Source organism: Halichoerus grypus, chromosome 3 (genome assembly GCF_964656455.1).
Source record: "Halichoerus grypus chromosome 3, mHalGry1.hap1.1, whole genome shotgun sequence".
Lineage (NCBI taxonomy): Eukaryota > Metazoa > Chordata > Mammalia > Carnivora > Phocidae > Halichoerus > Halichoerus grypus.
In genome coordinates this window covers 142,321,862-142,342,460 of record NC_135714.1, presented here as the reverse complement: position 1 = coordinate 142,342,460, position 20,599 = coordinate 142,321,862, and the positions used below count along the sequence as shown (strand labels likewise).

Genomic DNA, 20,599 nt, shown 5'->3' with positions numbered 1-20,599 from the left:
ATTTTGTTGTGATTTCTCTTGTGTATGTACATAAATACATTATTTGTAATATGTAATATGGATATATACAAATACATTCACAAAATAGGGAGAAAATATTCATGACAACTACAATCCTCATTTCTGTAACTGGTCATATGGTCATAACTGCTATTTAGAACTACCTTTTCCCATTATTTCTTCTGTATTTCTTTTGCCTTAATCAAGCCTCTCAGCTGGTCATGGTTCTTTACCTGATGAGGTAACTCAGACTTTCATTCCTGAAGGGTCTGGGTCATAGTAGTCCTGCCTGGACTGTGTTTTAGCTTTTCATAGACCTTACTCACAGGGCAATGAATGTCCTAAGGAATCTATATTCCAGACATACTCTCCCTTACACCCATTGGGGCATAGTACACCAATTTCTTCAAGGTGCCCAGGATCCAGTCATTCCAGCCAGCCCAGTAACTCTCTGCTTTACCTAGATTCAGAGGCCTGAGAAGCCCAAAATAGCCAGGCTTCAGTCTTAACTTTCAGTTCAATGAAATCATTGCGTCTCCTGGTAGAAGCTTTCTTCCCTCTGGAACTCAGACCTCTAGGCCAGCAGAGCATAAGGGCGTGTGAACAGGAAGCAAAAATTTGCCATGAATCACTAGAAGTAATGATGAATGATGCCACTCCCGTTTCCACCCGTTGATTCCTGGACCTATGACTCCTGGCTATCGAGAAACAGCACCATATATTGGACACTGATTCAGAGAGCATGCAGCCTTCTGGAAAACCTTGTCCCAGCCCTGTAAGGTATTGTCCTCAAGCTGGCACTACAGCTGAGTCCTCAATGGCTATTCCAACCTTCTGTCAAGTCAGCTGCTCGGAGGATGGTGGGAATTACTGTAAGACCAGTGAATTTTAGAAGCATAGGCCCACTTCATTTTCTGTGAAGTGAGTTCCTTGATCAGAGCCAATGCTGTGTGGAACACGATGGCAGTAGATAAGGCATTCTACAAGTCCATGAATGGTAATTTTGGCAGAATCACTGCATTCAAAGAAAGCAAATTTGTACCCAGAGTGTCTATTCCAGTTTAACAAAAAATGCTGCTCTTTTCATGAAGGAAGCAGAGCAATATCATCGACCTGCCACAGGTAGCTGGATAATCACCTTGAGGAATGATGCCATACTGGGGACTTGGGGCTGATCTCAGCTGTTGTCAGATTGGGCACTCAGTAGTGGCTGTCACCAGGTCAGCCTGGGTGAGTGGAAGTCCATGTGGCTGAGCCCATGCATCATCTCCATCCCTGCCACTGTGGTAATGACAAGGATGACTGGGGAAAGAGGCTGACCAGGCTCCACAGCATGGGTCATCCTGTCCATTTGGTCATTAAAATCCTCCTCTCTTGAGGTCACCCTTTGGTCTCATTCACTGGAACACAAATATCCTCACATTTTTTGCCCATTCTGAGAAGTCTGTCCACTCTTTACCAAGTTTCCTGGTGACTAATTTTCTAATCATGTTCCTTCCAAGTCTCTGACCATCCAACTGAACCACTGACAACAGCCCGTGAAGTGGTATATAATCATATGTCCAACCATTTCTCTTTCCAAGTAAAGTGAACAGCCAGGGTACACTACTTGGAGTTCTGCCCACTGGGAGGATTTCCCTTCATTGCTGTCCCTCAGGGATGTCCCAGAAAGGAACAGTAATACTGCAGCTGTCTACTTTCAGGTGGTGCCTGCATATCATACGGAACCATCTGTAAACTAGGCCTGAGTCCTCTCTTCCTCTTCAGCTGATCACAGGGAAATCCCCATGAGGCCATAGGTGCAGGCTTAGGAGAGAGAAAGTGGGGACCATGGACATTTGAGCCACCTCTTTGTGTAACTTAGTTGTGTCTTCAGGGCCTGGTCAATCCTAATCATGTATGTATCACTTCTATTAGACGATGGAGTGCTGCTGTCACACAACTTTATGGCCCGGTGGGTCGTTACATGCAGTTCATGATGGACAGGTCACATGGTAACTTGGTGACCCACAGTAAAGCATTCAATCTCTACTAAGTGCTAAGAGCAGTCCAAAAGCTGTTTCTCAAAAGATTAGTAATTATCTATGAAGGATGACAGAGCTTTGCTCCAAAATCCTAAAGGCTTATGCTGCAAATCACCTATAGGGGCTCCAAACAGCATCCCTATCTGCCACTGACACTTCAAACACCATTGGATCTACTGGATCCAATGGCTAAGGTAGCAAAGCAGCTTGTACACTAGCCTGGATTTGTTGCAGAGCCTTCTCTTGTTCTGCACTTCACTCAAAACTAGCACCTTTTTGGATCACAAGATAAATGAGCCACAATAACGGACCCAAATGAGTACTATGTTGCTTCCAAAACCCAAAGAGGCCAATAGGCATTATATCTTTTCTTGTTGTAGAAGGGGCCAGAAGCAACAACTTACTCTTGAACTTAAAAGGGATATCTCAATATGCCTCACACCACTGGATCCCTAGAAATTTCACTGAGGTAAGGGATCCCTGCATTTTTGTGGGATTTATTTCCCACACTCTGACACACAAATATCTTACCAATAAGTCTAGAGTAGTTGCTACTTCTTACTCACTAGGTCCAAGCAGCATGATGTCATTAGTGTAATAAAACAATATAATATCTTGTGGAAGAGAAAGTCAATCAAGATCCTTGTGAACTAAATGCCCTACATAAACTAACATTATGTAGGCCTAGAGAGTTGATATATCCCTAATATAGGAAAGTGAAGGTGTAGTGTTGCCCTTGACAGCTGAAAGCAAACTACTTCTGGTGGGCCTCATGGACAGATATGGAGAAAGAACTTACCAGATCAACAGGTGTAATTCCAGTACCAGGAGATGTGTTAATTTGTTCAAGCAATGAAACTACTTCTGGCACAGCAGCTGCACTTGGAGTCACCACCTGGTTAAGCTTATGAAAATCCACCGTCATCCTCCAAGATTCATTTGTCACCTCACAGACCAAATAGGCAAGTTGAACGGGGATGTGGTAGAAATCACCACTCCTGCATCTTTCAAGTCCCTGATTATAGCACTAATCTTTGCAATCCCTCCAGGGATGCAGTATTGCTTTTGATTTACTATTTTCCTTGATAGAGACAGTTCTAATGGATTCCACTTGCTCTTTCCCACCAGAATAGCCTTTACTCCACAGGTCAGAAAACCAATGTGGGGATTATGTCACCTAAGTCTGTCTATTCCAATGATGCATTGTGGAGCAGGAGAAATAACCACAGGATGAGTTTGGGGACCCACTGGACCCGCTGTGAGATGGACAGGAACTAAAATTCCATTCATCACCTGACCTCCAAAAGCCCCTACTAGTAGACCACAGTGATATTTTGGGTCTCTTGGAATCAAATCAGAATTAGTATCTAGTAGTTCCTGAAATGTCTGATTATTTCCTTTTCCGCACTATACAGTTACCCTGAAAAAAAAAAAAAAAAAACCCATAGGTCCCTTTGGGGGAAGGCTGGAGAAAGATTAACAGCATGAATTTTTGGCAGTGTTCCAGAATCCTTCCTCAAGGGGATTTGGTCTTCTCTTCATTCAAGGGGTTTGAGGTCTGGCTCAAGTCTGGGAATTTATTGAAGGGGCCATACCCTGTTTTTATGAGTCAGTTTAGACCTTTGTTCACTTAAACTAGAACTTTTCTGCTTATATATATCAGGTAAGAATTTAGTAGGCTTCCTATCTATTTCACTTCTAGGAACACCGTGATCAACTAGCCAACACCATAGATAGATCTGTGTGAATCAGACTATTCTGATAGTTTTCATTCTGCTATCCATTACACTAACCATAACCTCCTTGCCTTTGGTGGTTAAGTGCTGCAACTTGACCCCTACCACACAGGGATCCAATTACTGCCATGCATTTAGGTTTCCCAATCCAGTAACCTCAGTTCCCACCATGAGGTCTGTCTTACAGAGAAGAGTGGTCACAGAGCTCTTCAAGGATGCTGGGGCTCCCCTCACAAATTTATGTCTTAGAGTAGTGGTGAAAGGTATGACTTCTGGACCCTCCCAGAGTGGGTGAATGGGTCTTAAATGACAAATCCATTCTAATATTCTAATCTCCCTAAGCCTTTGAACCCTCTACATTAAGCAAAGGCAGGCAGGGCCTTTCTTACTCACTCACTGTGGTCTACCATTTGGTCCGTGTTTCAGCAGCAAACTGTCTGACGCCTTTGAACTCCCTGAACTACAATATTAAATGCATAATGTCTGCTTATTAAAGCCCCGTCAAAAAATTCAGCCTGATCCAGCTTAAAAGTTCTTCTACCATTATCCCAAACCCTTAGTATCCATTCCCACAAATGTTCCCCAGATTTCTGTCTGTAGAAATAGAAAGATCAAGCAGTTCATTTAAAGTGTAGCACACCTCTGTGTGAATCACTGTGTACCTCACCTTTAAGGGCCTTGCTGGGACTTGAGTCTAGTTATGGGTCTAGAAGCAAAGATGGCTGGTGGAGGTGGGTCCTGAGGAGAATCAGCATTGTTTTGCAGGGCAACTACCTTAGGGAAAAGCTACTACAGTTTCTTCAGGTGAGGCAGAGTTAATCTCCTCAGTCAGGGTGGACAGGCCTCTTCAACTAGCAAAGAAGACTCATCAGATTTTAGGGGTTCAATATCCCCAGTTTCATCGGAGTCTTCCCACATGTTCCCATTCCAACTCTTAGGATCTCATTCTTTTTCCATCAGCACTCTTACTTTACAAGTAAACATACTGCAAAGCTGGGAGTTCAACTTGGATTACAGTTCAGCCAGTTTCAGGATGAGATTCTGGGTTAGATTCATCAACCTCACCCTGCAGCTATAGGAGTTAAGGGTCTCCTTTCAGGAATACATGGGAACTTTCAGGTCACTTGTGCACCTGAGCTGGGCATTTGTATCTCTGAGCTCATCCTTTTCTTTCACCATTTTGTCCAGAGACATCAGGAGCAATCAGCCAACCTGATTATATTCATTTGTTTGATAAAAACATCTAACGATATTATACACATTGTCACCCAGATACTTGCTTCTTATAAGTGATTGATTACTGTATCAAATAGTAATATTTTGCATATCTCTATTGCCAGATCATGCCATAGATTATTAGTGATCTCCTTACTACTAGAAATAAAGTCATTGGCATCTTTAAATCTAATCATATTAAAAAGCCAATCCCAGAAACCCCAGAAAACTCATCCTTAAAGTTCTGTTTCTCTAGAATCATTCTTGGTATCAAAACTGTATTAGTCAGGGTTCTTCACAGAAACAGAACTAATTACACATACCATATATATATTAGATATATCTGTCTTAGAAAAGGAGAGAAAGAGATTTATTATAAGGAATTGGCTCACATAATTATGGAAACTGGCATAAGTCCCAAGACCTGTAGGGTGAGTCGGCAAGCAGGAGACCAGAGGAAAGCCAGTGATATAGTTCCAGTCTGAAGGCTGGCAGGCTTCATATGCAGGAAGAGTTGATGTTTCAATCTGAGTCTACAGGCTGGAAAAAGCTGATATCCCAGTTCAGAGGCAGTCAGGCAGAACGAATTCTCTCACTTAGAGAAAGGTCAGCTTTTTTGTTCTATGTGGGTCTTCCACTGATAAGATGTGGTCCACCCACATCAGGAAAGGCAATTCACTTTACTTTGTCAACTTAAATGTTAACATTCAAAAACACTCTCATAGATGTACCCACAATAATGTATGACCATATATCTGGGCACCTCATGGTCTAATCAAGTTGACACATAAAATTAACCAACACAAAGAGGTTTTAACGATAAAAAAATTATCAAACATTTCTCCCTCATATACATGCTACATATATACAAGCATACCTCATTTTATTGCACATCACAGATACTGCTTTTTTTTTTTTTTACAGATTGAAGGTTTGTAGCAATCCTGCATCAAGCAGGTCTATCAATGCCATTGTTCCAACAATATATGCTCATTTCATGTATCTGTATCAATGCCATTGTTCCAACAATATATGCTCATTTCATGTATCTGTGTCAATGCCATTGTTCCAACAATATATGCTCATTTCATGTATCTGTATCAATGCCATTGTTCCAACAATATATGCTCATTTCATGTATCTGTGTCAATGCCATTGTTCCAACAATATATGCTCATTTCACGTATCTGTGTCAATGCCATTGTTCCAACAATATATGCTCATTTCACGTATCTGTGTCAATGCCATTTTTCCAACAATATATGCTCATTTCACGTATCTGTATCAATGCCATTTTTCCAACAATATATGCTCATTTCATGTATCTGTGTCAATGCCATTGTTCCAACAATATATGCTCATTTCACGTATCTATATCAATGCCATTGTTCCAACAATATATGCTCATTTCATGTATCTGTGTCAATGCCATTTTTCCAACAATATATGCTCATTTCATGTATCTGTGTCAATGCCATTTTTCCAACAATATATGCTCATTTCATGTATCTGTGTCAATGCCATTTTTCCAACAATATATGCTCATTTCATGTATCTGTGTCAATGCCATTTTTCCAACAATATATGCTCATTTCATGTATCTGTGTCACATTTTGGTAATTTTCACAATATTTCAAATTTTTTCACTATTATTATTATATTATATTTGTTAAAGTGATCTACAATCTTTGATGTTATTATTGTCATTGTTTTGGGGTTCCACAAACTCTGACCATATAAGATAACAAACTTAATAAATGTGAGTATGTTCTGACTGATCCACTGACCAGCCTTTCCCCCATCTCTCTCATTCTCCTTGAGCCTCCCTATTCCATAAGACACAACAATGTTGATATTAGGTCAATTAATAACCGTACAATGGCTTCTATGTGTTCAAGTAAAAGGAAGAGTCATATGTCTCTCACTTTAAATCAAAAGCTAAAAGTGATTCAGCTTAGGGAGGAAGGCATGTCAAAAACCAAGATAGGCTGAAACCTAGGCCTCTTACATCAGTTGGCCAAGTTGTGAATGAGAAGGAAAAATTCTTGGAGGAAATTAAAACTTCAACTCCAGTGAACACACAAATGATAAGAAAGTGAAACAGCTTTATTGCTGATATGGAGAAAGTTTCAGTGGTCTTGTTGGAAGATCAAAGCAAAGCAATAACAACATTCCTTTAAGCCACAGCCTGATCCAGAGCAAGGCCCTAACTCTCTTCAATTCTGTGAAAGTTGAGACAGGTGAGGAAGCTGCAAGAAGAAAAGTTGGAAGCAGAGGTTGGTTCATGAGATTTAAGGAAAGAAGTTAACATCAAAGTTCAGGGTGAAGTAGCAAGTGCTGATGTGGAAGCTGCAGCAAGTTCTCCAGAAGATCTAGCTCAGATAATTAATGAAGGTGACTACACTAAACATTTTCAATGCACACAAACAGCCTTCTATTGGAAGAAGATGCCATCTTGCACTAGAAGGGAGAAGTCAATGTCTAGCTTTGAAGCTTCAAAGGACAGGTTGACTCTCTTCTTAGAAGATAATGCAGCTGGTGACTTTAAATTGAAGACAATGCTCATTTGCCAGTCTGAAAATCCTGGGGCCTTTAAGAATTATGATGAATCTCTTCCACCTGTGCTCTATAAATGGAACAGCAAAGCCTGGATGATAGCATATCTGTTTACAACATATTTACTGGGTATTTTAAGGCCACTGTTGAGAACTACTTTTCAGGGAAAAAAAAGATTCTTTTCCCAAAATATAACTGCTCATTGACAATGTACCTGGTCACTCAAGAGCTCTGATGGAGATGGACAATGAGATTAATGTTGTTTTCATGCCTGCTCACACAACATCCATTCCACAGTCCATGGATCAAGGAGTCATTTCAACTTTCAAGCCTTATTATTTAAGAAATATGCTTTGTAAGGCTACAGCTGCCATACATAATAATTCCTCTGATGGATCTGGGCAAAGTCCACTGACAACCTTCTGGAAAGAATGCACCATTCCAGATGTCATTTAGAATATTTGTGATTCATGAAAGAGGTCAAAATATCAACATTAACAGGAGTTTGAAAGAAGTTGATTCCAATCCTTATGGATGACTTTGAGGGGTTTAAGAATTCAGTGGAGGAAGTAACTACAGATGTGGTGGACATAGTAAGAGAAGTAGAATTAGAAGTGGAGCCTGAACATGTGACTGAATTGCTACTATCTCATGATCAAACTTGAACTGATGGAGAGTTGCCTCTTATGGATGAGCAACAAAAAGTAGTTTCTTGAGATGGAATCTACTCCTGGTGAAGATGTTTGGAAGATTGTTGAAATGACATCAAAGGATTCAGATATTATATAAGCCTAGTTGATAAAGCAGCAGCCGGGTTTGAGAAGATTGACTCCAATTTGGAAGGAAGATCTACTGTGGGCAAAATGCTATCAAACAGCGTCACAGGCTACAGAGAAAGGAAGAGCCAATCAATGCAAAAACTTCCTAACTGTCTTATTTGAAGAAGTTGCCACAGCCAACCTAACCTTCAGCAACCACCACCCTGATGAGTCAACAGCCATCAATACCAAGGCAACACCCTCTACCAGCAAAGAGATTACAACTCGCTGATAGCTCAGATGATGTTAGCAATTTTTTTAGCAGTGAAGTATTTGTTAGTTAAGGTATGTACATTTTTGTTAGATGCAATGTTATTGCACACTTAATAGATTATAGTATATAAAAATAACTTTTATATACATTGGAAAGCAAAAAATTTATTTGAATTGCTTTATTGTGATATCTACTTTATTGGGGTGATCTGGAACCAAACCTGCAATATCTCCAAAGTATGCCTGTACTCAAAACTGATTCATAATCTGCATATTAATTATGGTATCCAATTTAAAGCAAATGCCTGCTCTTCTAGATATGTAGTATTAATATCTCTTTCAGAGGATGCCACTGACATTATGTGATAAAATAGTATTGTGAAAGGTTTATTATGATTTCTCTCCAAGTATGATACTAAGTCTGAGAATGATTTCACAAACTTTTCAGCTAAAAAATATCTTATACATGTTTTAAATATATGAACTAAAAATTTAATTCTATTTTTGGCCTATTCTTCATTTTAGTGACAGTGCATTTATTTTTGGTTTTTCTTTTCTTTTTTTATAGAAATAATTCACTTGTCAGAGATTTTGCTGCATAATTTTGAAGATTATGTAAAACTCTGGGTTCCTTCTACTATTTGAAGAAGTTCTATAACAGATAACACACTAGAGGCCAGGGTCAAAAGGCCCATTGATCTAATGAAGTCTGATTTTCAAATATTCGTGAACATGTCTCCTAATTAGTTTTGCTCTTTGGCTATTCTTATAAATCATCATAATTGTAATTTCACTTGTCCCAGTAGCAAAAGAGTCACATTCCATAATGAAACTGTAGTTTTCTTCATACTTAATGATTATCAGATATTTTTATTTGCAGCAATTGTACTATTATTTTGTCATTAATTTAATACTACAGCAAAGTATATTTTAATTGTTGATTCATTTTGTGAATTCAGGATATACTCAGCACTATGGTCTCGACAAAAAAAAAAAAAAAGGATTACTAATAAGCAAAGAATAATACACAAATGCTGTGAATATAAGTTACTTAAATAAACTAACTCAGAGCTTGTGGCACATATACAATCCTTGAAAACATAATGATTATTCAGAACATAAAGACATTTCTGTTATGAAAATCATTACTATTGTTTATGAAATGTATATGAGCAAATATTTCATGTTCTTGTCCTAAATTGCCTAGGGGCGCCTGGGTGGCTCAGTCGTTATGCGTCTGCCTTCGGCTCAGGTCATGGTCCCAGGGTCCTGGGATCGAGCCCCGCATCGGGCTCCCTGCTCGGCGGGAAGCCTGCTTCTCCCTCTCCCACTCCCCGTGCTTGTGTTCCTTCTCTCGCTGAGTCTCTCTCTGTCAAATAAATAAATAAATAAAATCTTTTTTAAAAATAAATAAATAAATAAATTGCCTAAAGTCCTATAAATCATCCATAGACCATCAGGGACCATCAGTGTTCCATGGACTGTGCTTTGAGAAACACTGCCCTAGAGGTTCATTGCAGGTATCTTAGAGAATGCACCAAAAGGCAAGAGGAAGGAGAGAGACTGGCAGAACAAGAAGATACCTCATTTCAATAAGAGGATTCAGCTTTCATCTAATTTCAATATTGGGTTGATGAAAAATTTTTTTACCTCAAGAAATGTTTCTACTGATTTTAAAAAAGTTTAAAAAGTATAATCACTAAGTTTGTTGAGAAGAGGAAATACGAAACAATTGAAGATACATTACTTGAACAATATCATATTATTAGCTAGTTATACAGCTACAATAAGGATTTAAGTTCTCCTAATTCAAGACAGTGGTCTCTTCATTGTGTCATGTTCTCTTCTTCAGACGAGAAAAAGGAAAAAGTGGTAGGATCCTTTGAGAGCAAAAAGCTCTTAAAACTGTTAAAAGAAGATCTAAGGATATGACTAAATAACATATAGCATATCAAATAGTACATCTGACATGAGCAAAATAAAGGGAAGAGAACTACATGGAATAGTTTTTATGTTATTTCTTGCTCTGAGAAAAGAAAGAAAATTAAGGCAATTACTCCTGTTATACTGTTTCAGAAACTAAAATCTATTTAAGAGATTAGCTAATGGATTAGCAGATTTTGATGTACCAAACTGATTGTTCAATAAACCTAACAAACCCATCATCTCTTCCATCCATCTGATTTTTTTGCTCTGATTTAAGCTATTTCTCTGGAAGACTTAGAATTCACTTGTCAGAGTTCCATTCTCTGAACATACAATTTCCCAGCCAGAACGACACTAAAAACAAGCATCAACTGCTGACCTTTTAAATTCATCACTCTTTGTAACTCCAATCACAGAAAAATACTTAGGAAAATGTGGCTCTTTCATCTCTGTGTGGTAGTGGATACATAGCTCTTCCTACAGAAGCTGGCAACCCCCAGTTCCTTTTCTCACTTGTGAGAAATGCTTTGAAAAAGCCATTTCCAGCCAAAGTTCTCAGCCTTCTATTTCCTTCTTTACTTAAAATGAGGAAATGATTTGTAGAAAGGGGAAAAAAAAACAATAAAAGGATTCATTTATTGTCTACTTAGCTGGTCTGAATTATCTCCTGATCCACATCTTTGCTGACTTCAGGAACTTCTTGAGTCCATCCTCAGCACTTGACAGGGCCAGCTATTTTGTACATTTTCATTCTCATAACCAACCTGGGAGTTTGTAAAACAAAATACTAAACTTGCTTCAACATACGCCAGATGCTTAGACTAAAATTACTGTATAGAAAGGAGCCAAGAAACAGATAAAAATCAAAATTGTGTGTGTACATGTTTAAAAACATGCACTCAAGACTGCAATGCTTCATTTATTCTTACATCAAATTACCTTTGCAACCATAGTTCTTTGAGCTAACATTGAAGTGCCTTTGCATTCCCAAGTAACTACAGATTAAGAAGATCTAAAATTTATTGAGCACTTTTCACGTGCCCAGTTGTTATGCTGGACATTTTATGTTGCATTGTCTTATTTATTCCTCACCTCAGCCTATGAGATGGACACACTTGACAAATGCTAAATGTGGAACTTAAATAAGTTAAATAAGTTTCCTAAGGCCGCATAGCTATCCTTAAAGTACAGAGCCTGGATTCAACTCTAGGTCTAACTAGACAGCCCATAACTATACTCTGTCCCATAATACGTAAGGATGCTGCAAGAATATTACTCATTAATTGCCATTTCTTCTTTTTTTTTTTAAAGATTTTATTTATTTATTTGAGAGAGAGAGTGAGAGAGAGAGAGAGCACAAGAGGGGGAGCGGGAGAGGGAGAAGCAGACTCCCCGCTGAGCAGGTAGCCCGATGCGGGACTCGATCCCGGGACTCCAGGATCATGACCTGAGCCGAAGGCAGTCGCTTAACCAACTGAGCCACCCAGGCGCCCCTGCCATTTCTTCTTTATAAAGACTCATGGGAGGTATCACTGCTGGTGTTAGCATCAAGACTAATTGAGCTTCTTCTAAGCAAATGATTATTCTTATCCTTATATTACCTACTGAAAAATGCACAACAAAACTCATGGCCCTATTGAAGTGGTGAAAAAAAAACCTTAAAGAATTTACTCAGTCACATCTTCCTGACATCTTCATTTTGTCCTATTCTCATTTTCTTTGAGTCCATTTTCTTCATTTGTATAACGTGTTTTTCATTTTATCTTGTTTTATTTTCAGTGTCCATAATAGCTATGTGAAAGGTTTTCTGGAACAGAAAGGAGATAAATGTAAAACCACATAAACAAAACTGGGATGATAAGAGTCTAGAAATGTGAAAGACATTATTACAGAAAAGGTAATCACCCTATGATGAAAAAAATATTTCAAATAACTGATATATGGATAATTGACAAGTGTCAGCATGAGAATTTATTTTGAGAGACTAACATGCTATTGGTAAGATTCCTTTCTCAGATGGTAAAACTTCAGTTTTTCACAAAAAAGCTTTGCCATCTCAACAGAAAATTGGACATTTTAACTTAGCTTTTCTTCCCAAGCTGTCTGGAAAGCATAAAAATGGAGATCAGTGGTGAGGATGAGGGAAAACTGATAAGAGAACATGTTGCTGCTGATATTTTCTGAGTTTTTCCTTCAATGAGCACAACAGGGAACCAGGTTTTGTTTTTCTCTCTAAAGCTTTATATCGGAATATATCTTAGCATACAAGGGGACACTTGCATTACTCTTCTCTTTTAAAAAATAAAATAAAATTGCAGAAAACCCCAAAACAAAGAAGCTCTACTCTTTCTCATTCCTTTGGTAGTCCTCAGAAGACCAAAATAAGGCATCATTTCTCTAGTATAAAAAATAGATTTATTTACTGACCATTTCAACAATGATAGCATTTTGTAATTATTTGATATTTTGAAATCAGCAATAATATGACATTACACTATGTCAATGTTGTTCTCATTACAATAAAAGAAGACCACATTAACACATTTCCAGTGATTGGACTTTTTTCTTTTAATATATTCTATAGAGAATACTACGATTAAGATCATTAAAGGATAGTGTATCTATGTGAACCAGTACAGAAAAAACTCCAAAATTTATCAGATTTTTCTCCCTCTTCTCCAATATATGTCTTTTATGATATATAGATAAAATTTTAAAAATTCAATATTCTACATTTTTTGACAATCACAGTATCCTCTCTGTAACTTTAATTTATAAAAAGTTGGCATTTTAACATATCATTGAACAATTTATATATTGTGTTGATCAGAATATATCCCCTGAAAAGAATTCATTCTATTTATGCTAGATTAAAGAGTACAAAAGTGACTTTTATTTTTTTTAATTAGAAATTTTCTAGGAGTGGGCGCCTGGGTGGCTCAGATGGTTAAGCGTCTGCCTTCGGCTCAGGTCATGATCCCAGGGTCCTGGGATCGAGTCCCACATCGGGCTCCCTGCTAGGCGGGGAGCCTGCTTCTCCCTCTGCCTCTGCCTCTCTCTCTCTCTGTCTCTCATGAATAAATAAATAAAATCTTTAAAAAAAAAAAAAGAAATTTTCTAGGAATGCCTGGGTGGCTCAGTCGGTTAAGCGTCTGCCTTCCACTCAGGTCCTGGGATCGAGCCCCCCCATCTGGCTCCCTGCTTGGCAGGGAGTCTGCTTCTCCCTCCCTCTTCTCTTGTGCATTCTCGCTCTCTCGCTCTCTCTCTCAAGTAAATAAATAAAATCTTTTTTAAAAAGAAATTTTCTAAGGTAGAATTATACCCATAGAAAAAATTCATAATTGAATCCATCTGAAAGAATAATAAATGTTCTGAGATGAGATGTTAGCCTTTAGTTCAGTACTTTCCTTGGATGGCTTACATCTGGATTCTAAACCTTATTTTCATCTAATTAAAGTGTTCAACTGAGAACATTTTCAGTAAATGTAAAACAAAGAAAATGTGTCTGAGCATTCCCTGGCCATTTAATCATCCAAATTCTCCCAAATCCTTGGAATGAAGGGCAATGAATCGCCTGAGACCTTCCCATCATTCACATTTTCTACCGAAACTAATCGATCCCAAGATTCTTATAAAAAGGAGCAAGCATAGAGTCTGAGCAAGCACAGACTAAATCAGTCCACGGGAATACATACTGAATAGCCATCTAGAAATTCATTCTACTAAAACAAATACACAAAACCCAATATGTCTTCTTTCATTTCTAAACTCATCTTTCTTTCTTAAAGATAGACTTATTTTCTTTAAAGGAGGCTTTTAGATTAGAAACTTCCCTGGAGAGAATTCAAGCCTGGACTGAATACGGCTGCCATGGGCCTGTGGAGAGATCACTCCACTGACCACTGCAACAAACACTACCTGTGGACTACCACAGCAGTTGTTTAATTAAGCACGGTATCACATGCAGAGCAATTCCTAATGGGAAATGAAGATTCCACCTGAAATGGCTAGGGGCAGTGGACAAGCAAAATGTAATTATCTGAACTGAAATCCAGCTGATATCTCAAATAGCAAAAGCCAGGGGATCTTGAAGGATCAGATGCTTCATTTGAAGACGGTGCTTCAGCCTTCAGCATCCTATGCTCCCTGTCCCCCAAGGTGGAGAAAACACTTTACACGGAGTCACCAGCACCGCTGAGTTTGGCTGCCGATTCCTGCTCGCACACAGAGGAGGCTAGCTTTATACTAACAGAGTACTGAGACGAGTATCCAAATATTTAAGATCAAATGAATTTTGATTCTTTCCAAATTAAAAGGATTATGTAATATTTATAGAAGCTAGAATTCTGCCTTGCCGCCCTTCCTATCCCAGAAAAAACCAGTTTTCCTTGCTTTTTAAGGTATACAGTTAGGATATCTCAGATTGGTCTTTCTCTGGCGCCCAATGAAGACATTCATTTAATTTATGTCTTTTGTAAGTTAATATTTTAAGAAAGAACTCTTGGGCCTTTAAGCCACAGACTCTGCTTTTTTTAGGCAGAAACAAAGTGAACAGATGAAAACTAGGATATGATCTGAGCTTTGCCAATGTTTGGTCTCAGGATTTTCAGTACCTCTGGTGTGATTAGTGACCACAATCACTGAGATGGGCTCTTTGCCTTAAAAAAAATAAAAAATAAAAGCTTGGAACTTCTCAAGGTACTAAGAATTAGAGGTAAAAAAGATTTCTCAGTTCAATCATCTTTTCATGGTGAAGGAGTATTTCTTATAGTATATATATCATACGTATTCCCTATTTTAATTTTCAATATTTCAGCTCGTGTTGGCTAAAATACCTTTCCCTAGGAGTATCTTTTATAATCAGTCTTGGCTGGTACTTAGCTCAATTTTTCCTTTGTTTACCTTCATGCTATTAGCCTTAATTACACCTCACTGGACTTCTCTAAATAATTCTTTTCTTTACCCTTTGATTCGTCACAGGAAAAACACTGTTCACATGCCAGACAAATTAATCATTCTCCTTCACATCACTTTTTTTTTACTGTGAATCCTCTCCTCGGTGCTCCTTTAAATACAGTGACCAGTGGTCCTGTTTTGTGCCCACTGTTATGTTATCCTACCATAACTGTTAACACCAGGGAATTGATTTGAATGATAAATAATACAGGTACCTTAATTTTACAGCAGACGATGTACTTGAGATCATTGTCACACCATGCAGAAAAGATGATGAAACTGAACATAATGGCCACTCTTTTATGTGCTACTTTATAGCACTGGTCACAATGCTAATACATTTAGTATTAATTATGTAACTACTGTTTAATATCTGCTTTTGCTTTAGACTGAAGCTTCATGACAGCAGGGTTATATTTCTCTGATTCTTCCCACCATCCTCAGGACCAACAGAGTGACCATCACATAATAGGCGATTAACAAATATTTGTTGAGTAAAGAAATAAATGAATTTGGATCTCAGAAACTCACAGAGCCTTGTGTAACCTAAAATCTCCTTTATCTTCTTTGTATCACTCTAGCCTCTCACCAACCTCATTTTTGGTTTGGTTTGGTTTTATAAAATTATTTGTCCTCTATTTGTGGGAATGTGGCTAATTATCAACACACTTCATTCCTACTCTCCTGAGTTCCTGAAATTAAACTCAAAGGAATCTGTGGTATTGGAATACTATTTGTCAACTATTCAATAGGATGAACACATCTAGAAATCCCAGATCCTATAAGCAAAATTAATCTTATTTAAAATTCTATTATCCACCCATTCACAGCACCGAATCCTAGATTTTATTCTTCCCCAACTTCCAAAAGATGTTTCCCTGCATTTATTCTTCTCCAATAGCTCCTTTCTTTACATCCTTTTTGCGATCCTGTACTTACTCCATCGTAACCTGAGAAGTGTATTTGCTTAATCCTACTGCCTTCCGTAAGTAATGTGCTCTTTCTCTCTTCCTTTCATTGCCAGACTCTTTAAATTAATGGTCTAACCTTTAACTGAAACTTTCCACTGGCTGCTACCAGCTCACCCCAAGCATATTGGACACTGATGCTCATTGTCTACTGGTTGTTCATTAGCTTTCTTCTCTGTCAGTAGTACCACCACAGAGTTCTTCCAGTCAGCAAGACTCAAGACGCTAAGATGGTCTTTGGGTCAGCTCTCTCCTTCATCCTCTAAGTCCAATTTACCAAGCCTTCCATTCTCTTTCTGAAGAGTTTCAGATCCATTACTTCCTCTTCATCCCCATTGATGACACCTCAGTGCTGACCCTGATCTTCTAACACACAAGAGTTCCCAAGAGAAGCCTCATAGATTTTAGTCCACCCTGCTTATTTAAATGTTACCTTCATCAAGTATGAAGCATCATCCCTGATTTCAACTTCTGTTTCTTTTCTCATTTTTCCTTTTCTTTCTTGGATGCCCTAGGCTGCCTCTTTGGACTCATTTCCTTCACATCCCAGTATCTTGCTCACTCCAGGCCCACTGGCATAATCCTACCTCAGGATTTGTGTACTTACTCTTCTCTTTGCCTAAAATGCAATGTCCCTTAATCTCAGAGCTTTCTCCTACCATGTTCAGGTTTCTGCTTGCCTTATCAAAAAAGACTCTGTCTCATTCTCTGTCACTCTCTATCCCCCGATATTGCACTTCCTGCCTGCCTATGATGTATTTATCTATTTACTGTTTCAGCACCCTACTCTCTAGGATGAAAGCTTTATGAAAAAGGAATTTTCTTTCATTTTCTTAATCTTTGTTTTCTGAATTATCTCTAGAAACTACAACAGAATAGGAGCTCAATAAATATTTGTTGGATGAACAAATTGTTATTTTGTACCTTATATAAAACAATAAATTTTAATATTCTCGTGTTCTCCATTATTCTGGGATCACCATTTCCTTTCCTTCACTGTAGTATAAATGTAACTGCTGAATGTCTTTACAAAATCCAGAAAGCTAATGCATCAGAGGAGGAGGAATTACTTAGCTTCTTCTCAATGATTTTCCCCTCTTGCATCAAATTGCTATACCAGGTTTCCCTTCAATACCTCTGGTGTCATGTAAGCAACAACCTCACTCATTCTCATTCTTTCAAATCTACTTTCTTAGAAAAGGTGGACCAGACTGTCAGACTTCCTTTGCATGAACAAAGGGAATTTTTTTAAGATTTTTTATTTATTTGAGAGAGAGAGAGAGATCAAGGGGGAGGGGCAGAAGGAGAGGGAGAGAGAAACTTAAGCAAGACTGTGCTGAGTGCAGAGCCCTATGGGGCACAATCTCACGACCCCGAGATCACGACCTGAGCCAAAACCAAGAGTCGGAAGCTTGACCTACTGCACCACCCAGGTGACCCAACAAAGAGAAATTTAATAGGGTCCCCCAAAAAAACAAATGAACCTTGATATCATCTCTGTATATTGTTAATGTCTGACAAATTTCTTCCTGCTATAATAGGTGATTAAAAATTAGTAACTTGTAATAGTGATTAACATGAATTATTTACTAATTTCCCAACACACGTTCAGATCTTGCAACAATTCAGTTGAGTAGGTGATGTTATTAAAGTTCCCAGTAACAGATGAAGAAAATTAGTCTTAGAAATTTAACTAACTAGCTTAATGTCATGACACAAGTTTGTGAAAAGGTCAGGAGTCAGACTTGTCTGACTGCAAAGCCCACCACCCTATACTACTTCCATCATAAAGTGTACTAAATCTCTTCTATCAAGTGGGCAGTGAATTAATGAACAAATGAATAATTAATTGCACCTATTTTCCATCTTATTAATGATGTTTAATAAACTGTTTTCAAGTTAAATCAATGGAAAGGCCGTTTTTCAACCAGAGAGAGCAACCTGTGAATAGTGCCCATTAAGCAGACAGAGCGTCAGTAACCTTTGCCGAAGATTTAGCAGAGGGTGTTTCTTAACTGTGTGGGAGGCATAACTCCATAATCTCTAACATCTCTTCAAGATCAAGTAATGCGTTCTGTGATTCCAAGAGGTTCTTATAAAGTGGAAGATTTAGAATCATAAATGACTGGCTATAGTCTACATAAAAAGAAGTAAAATTAATCTAAGTTGGTCTTTCTTTTATGCTCTTCTAAAAATGAAAGAATCATTTTAGGATGAACCCAGGAGATAACAATCCAAATATCAACATTTTGAACTCTATCAGCTTTAATTCATTTTTTCCTTTAAGTTTGCACTTTTGTAGCACTGACTTTTCTCAAGAGTCAGAGAAAATAACAATGGTAAATAATGAGCACTTCATGTTCCTGGAACAAACTACCCAATGCTAGAAACATCGGCTTCAGCATGTGCTGAGAAAGCATCCAGATGTTAGCCAGCTGAAACAATATATCCCAGTACATCTAAATAAAAAATTCATTTTCATTTAAAAATTGGAAATCAAAATGGAGTTCAGGATTTCCAATAGGAGTCAAGAAACTGCAAATAATAATGAATCTATGAACCTGCTTTTGCTAGAAGTATCCATATTGTTCCTAGAACACTGAAAATGAAAAAGTAAATACAATTCTGGATACGATAGCTTACCCTCTGAATTCTGAATATTGAGTTAATAATAGTAAAGAGGCCTAATATTTCTTTGGTTAATTATTTGTGATTTTCACATGCCAAATCCTGACCATGGGTTGCTTAGAAGAGTGAGATCTTATGCCCCAGCACAGGAAGATGCAGGAGAGATGAGAAGAGATGAGAGAGGGATTGTGCAGACCATTGGAAGAGCTGGAAATGGAGAGGGGGATCCCCACACTCCTCACGAAACTCTCTAAGAGGGAAAAATTAATACAACTGTCAGACAAACAGACAAAATGCTGAGGAACCCTGAAAACTTTGGAAATAGGCATTGGTTCTCAGGGTCACAGAAAAAAAATAGTCTTAATATCATAGAAATTTGTTGAAGGAAAAATGGGATTTGAAAGATAAATTGAAACATAAAGCATGGATACTTTGGTTTTTCACTAGAGCTCACTGCCATCTGATGAGCTTAGATGGACTAGAGCATGTTTTTCAAAGTGTGGCCCATGGATCCCTAACATTAAAATCATAGGGGAGTTGATAAAAAGAATAAAAATAAATGTCAATTTCTGAGCCTTACATCAGACCCAATGAATAAATATTCATAGAGGTAGAGCTCAGTCTGCATTTTATAATAATACACCAGTGATTTTTATTTATACTACAGTTTGAAAATTTAGAAGACTTGAATAACATCATTAGGTAACAAATATTTTTTAGAGAAATCTGAAGTGCAAGGCTGTGATTAGAGCCAGCTTAGCTTTTAGAAAAGAGCAAATTCAGAAAAAAAGAAAAAAAACCTGCTGGAATATAAAGAAAGGAGCTAGAACCAAGATTCTCTTTTTAAATTTCCCTTTCTTTCTTCTTAGAACAAAAAAGGAGCAATATTACAGTAAAAGAAGCTGACCGGTTTGGTTATAGAACATTACTATGTCTTTAAAAAGCCTTTGTTTTTCAGTTTGTGATGCTTCTTCAATGCCCATGGTCACTTTCCTTATCTGGCCTTTCTGTCTTTGCATGTTGGGATATGTGTAAAAATGACAATAGTCCAGAGCTAATCTTAGGCAAAATTGTGAAATAATAATAGTTTTTCTAAATAATAGTTGAGAGGTTGCATTAGTTTCCTGGGACTGCCATTAAAAAAAAAAAAAATCTCCACAAACTGGGTGCTTAGGACAACAGAAATTCATTATCTCACTATTCTAGAGGCCAGGAGTTCAAAATCAAAGTGCTGACAGAGCAATGCCCTCTCCAAAGGATCTGGAGAAGAATTCATTCCGTGCCTTCCTCCCAGCTTCTGGTAGTTGCCAATTATCCTTGGTGTTCGTTGGCTTGTGGATAAATCAATCCAATCTCTGCCTCCTTCTTCACATGGTGTTCTCCCCTCTGTGTTTCTGTCTTCGTATGGCATTCTCTTCTCTGTGTCTGCGTCCAAATTTCTCCTTTCCTGTAAGGACACTCATCATTGCATTTGGGGCCTACTCAAATCCAGTATGACCTCTTCTTAACTTAATTACATCTGCAAAGATCCTATTTCCAAATAAGGTCACAATCACAGG

At 38.0% G+C, this 20,599-nt stretch overlaps 1 pseudogene; it reads right to left on the bottom strand.

Annotated features, from left to right (window-relative positions):
• Positions 1 to 566: 566 nt before the first annotated feature.
• LOC118548271 (uncharacterized) overlaps positions 567 to 20,599 on the bottom strand; it is a 99,782-nt pseudogene continuing 79,749 nt past the window's right edge.